We start from the raw sequence: 4,198 nt of genomic DNA, 5'->3' as shown, positions 1-4,198 counted from the left end.
TCACATAGGTCCTTTTGTCTGGCATGTAAAAATCTGGTTCTGTCCAACAGTTTCTTAACCAGTTCAGTTCCTTCTAAGTGGAATGCATCTCTCCCACCCCAGCTTGTGCTGTTTGCATTCAGAAGCCTCATTGTGGGGAGGCATGCTTCCTTCCCTGGGCCTTTGCACTTCCCCATCCCAGGGACTGTGGACTGAATGTTTGTGCCCCCGCCCCGCCCCCACAAAACTCTTACATTGAAACCTAAGGCCCAAGGTGATGGTGTGAAGGAGTGGGGCCTTTGAGAGGTGACTGGGTTATGAGGCCAGCCTTCATGAATGGCATTAGTGCCCTTATAAAAGAGGCTTGAGGAAGCCTGTTTCCCCTTCTGCCACATAAGGACACATACAAGGTGCTGTCTATGAGACACAGGTCCTCACCAGACACTGAATCTGCAGGTGCTTTGGTCTTGAACTTCCCAGACTTCAGAACTGTGAGTTTCATTTATGAACTACACAGTCTAAGGTATTTTGTTACAGCAGACTGGATGGACTAAGATGCTGGACTAAGTTCTGCTCATCTTTAAGTCATGAAGATGTCACTTTCCACAGGGAAGACTCCCTGCTGCTTCTTCCTCCTAACCCTTACCCAATGGTAATCATGTAATAATTTTGTGAACCATTGTTTAATATTTAGTGTTTTTCTCTCCCATTATACTATAATCTCCATGAGGGCAGAGAATATATTCGTTTTGTTGGTATCCTAATGCCTGGCCCCATAATGGTCACTCAAAAAATATTTGATGCGATACATGAATAGGAAAATGTTTTCTTAGTGGATACTAAAAGTATGACAGCTGTCATAAAAGTTGATGTTAAAAGGGAACCTTTCGTTTCAAAACTATTAGAAAATCCTGTTTCAGTTTCTTAAAATGGTGACACTAAAACCAAATGTGAGCCTTCCAATGTTATTTCTCCCCCAAGAACAAGCCTAAGCATGTTATTTGAAGGAAGGATTTGGTAAGAAAAAAATTCATAACATGAATAGAGGCAACATCCAAAATGTCAGGTGGAATTGTATGTTTCTCATGTATTGATTTAAATAATAGTTTCTCAGGAAGAAAACACAGAGGAAAGGATAGTGTGTGTTCCTTGTACTCTATTTAGGAAAATGAAAAAGAAATGGCATATGAGTACCAAAAAATACAAACCTAGAATGAGCATTTTCCTCTGGAATGAGTTAAGTGGTTGAAGAGAAAGCTCCAAATAGGATAATCTTCTCTTGCCTGGGCTGAGGACCTACAAGATGCAGCAAGAAGAGATGGAAATCTGGACTTGAATGTGAGATAGCCTATGGTTAAATATGGACATTTCACTTCATTTTTCTCAAAATATTATGTAGGCCAAGCTCTTTAGCCAAAATTTGCAGCTTTGTATGGTTAGACCTTCTTCCTTTGCTTCCAATCTTGCTCTGATACTCACTTTGTCCCAAGGTCTACTCAACTCTTGACTTCTTGGATTCTGACTCCTGGTCCAAGTGCCATGTTTGTAACTTGACCTTAATGAAAAAGAGCAAAGGTTGTAGTTACTCTGGTTTTTCCAGCTCTTAAACTTTGCTCAGCTCTCCAATCCTAGCAGCAGATGCCCAGGCCAGACTCCACAAAGAGCAGTTGGTCCAGGTTCCATGCCAACAAAGAGTGACAGTTCCCAAAATATCCCGAGGTGTTGCCAGATTTGTGTAAGTATAACCTATGATTTCCTGGCAGAAGAGTGAGGTGAATGAGAACTCAGAGGACCGACAAAAATCAGAGGCTGTCAAGACTAAGGAAAGTTCAAATATCATGGAGCCTGTGCCAAACTTGATGGCAATGGGAAGTACTGAGGTCACAGCTCAGATGTCTTGGTTGGCATCAGGAAGCTTCAGCAAGAGCCAGTGGCTTAAATTCTTTCTTTAATTCTGTACCAGAAATTCTTAACTCAAGCAGGAAAAGAGAGGGGCCCAACTCCTAGACTGACCTGTGAATACAGCCCCCAGGTTTCTGCATGTGGCAATAGATCATGGTCCTTCTGTTTGCCAACACATCCTTGAATTATCATGCCCTGCTCGGGGCTCTTGGCTAGGGCTCAGCATGGAAGAGACAAAATAATAATAATAGAGACTGATTGTAGATGAATATGTCAGTGAGTATGACATCCATGAGGAGTATGCTTGGGGGAGATGAACTGCAAAAACTGAATATTGAAACTAGCAGTTGTCAGAATTATTTTCCCCAAGCCCTGCATGTTCCTGTTTAGTTTTATAATAAATATCAATTACCCAGTAGGAGAAAAGAGAGTCGACATCCATCACCAGACATCTGGCTTTGAAAACAGCTTTGAACACAACCTGTGAAACTAAATCTATGCTGCCTTCATTCTCCAGTGGTCTCAGGAAGTCTTGCATCCAGAAAAAGGAATCACCTTGCTATTTCATTTTATTTTTGCATTTATATTATTGCATCACAATTTTTGGCTGCATAGTTTACTTTATTCTTTTATGATCAATGACCCTCTGAAATGTGAAATGTACTTAAAATTAGGAAAGACAATGTATCATCTTTTCTCTTAGATTTCATTTGCTCTTAGAGAAGCAAGACAACATTGTACAAAGTACAATGCAGTGGAGCAGAGAGACCTGGGCTCTACTCCCAGTTCTGTGTCTACAAGATAGCTCATTTTTGACCTTAGGTAATCTACAATGTCCATCTTAGTCTTGAATTGGTTGTCTTTTAAGTGATAGGGTAGAATTAGATTATCTCCAAGGGTCCTGGGAATTCTAACACTCTGATATGGAATTTAGGTTGATGCCTGAGATACAGGCTCATGAACCTCATCTTCAAGTTTTCATTCCTATAATGATATGTGGATCACTAGAAGAAAAAGCATTGGGAAGATTTCTTGGAAATTTCCCCATACAGACTTCAGAGGAGAGAGTTAACAGAGAGCTTTGTAACGTTTCTATGTAGTATTCCTGAGGACTTTCTCAATTTTCTGGGCAATAAACAAACGTTTTGAGAATATTTTCCAAAACAGTAGGGAGCCCTTCTCCTCTACCTCTGGAGATCCCACTGGGTAAGAAAACTCTGAGACTTGAGAATGTTGCCAAAGACTCCCTCCCTCAGTGCCAATAGGATGCAAATTAAGGGGTAAGTTATTCAGAATTTTCTAGAAAAGGGTGATACTTTCAGGTCATTGTCATGGAAAGGCGTGGTAACTTTTGGGTGTGCATGGCAATGGTAAACAGCCATGGCGCTGGCAGGCATGTCTTAGGAGAGGTGTTTTTGCCTCTTTGGGAGTTCAAGTCCCATCTTCAGAGTTGAGTTACACTCCCTACCTCAATTCTAGCTTGATGCTTGATTTACCAAGGAGCTTAAAATTATTACTTCAGAGGTTTAAATGGAACCTCTCTAGCTGTCATGGTGGTATAGTGTGTTTTGTAAGAAAGACTTGTGACTAGAGGCTGCAGAGGTTCAGCAATGGGTCAGTGAATAGATAGCAAGTATGCTTTTGTATGTATGTGGCTTTTCTTCATAGAAAGATCACAACTTCCCCCAATGTATCTGCAGATGGCTCTCAGCAAAGCTCTTGCATTATTGGCATGGAGGGAGGGAGTCTTTGGCAACTCATTTTTACTGCATCTGAGGTTTCCAGGGTTGAATCTTTTTAACACAAGCTCAGAGACTGTCCCTGAAAACTGACAAAAGTCCTCATTTCTTATTGTGCACTTTGGCAGCATGAGAGACTCTACCTTATCCTCAAGTTAAAGCAGGGTAGCACCAAAAAGATAAAAGATTTTAAGCCAACATTCATTTATTCGCTTTTTTAACCAACCAACAACTACTGGGACCTGCCATGTGCCAGTATTGGTGGGTGCTGGAGATACAGAAAATAATTGGGAAATAATTCTTGCTCTCAGGTAACTTAAAATTTAGTAAAGCATTAGGGAAAATAAACAAACAACTAGGCAGGGAAGAGACACCTTATGGTATCTAACCATGAGGGCTATGACCTCATGATGTGCCTGCAGCGAGACTCCAATAATCCTTAAACTTTAAGTCATGTATGGCATTAAGTTTGTCTCACTACTAAGAATGAACAAGTTAGAACTGTGCCTTTTTTCCAATGCATAGTTTAACAAGCACCCTCTATTACAGAACTGCCCAAGTTATGTTGGTTCTCAAAT

This window comes from Rhinopithecus bieti, unplaced genomic scaffold, assembly GCF_001698545.2.
Source record: "Rhinopithecus bieti isolate Rb0 unplaced genomic scaffold, ASM169854v2 scaffold_5478, whole genome shotgun sequence".
In the NCBI taxonomy this organism is placed as follows: Eukaryota; Metazoa; Chordata; class Mammalia; order Primates; family Cercopithecidae; genus Rhinopithecus; species Rhinopithecus bieti.
The sequence above is the reverse complement of the archived record's forward strand: the minus strand, read 5'-3'. Positions refer to the sequence as shown.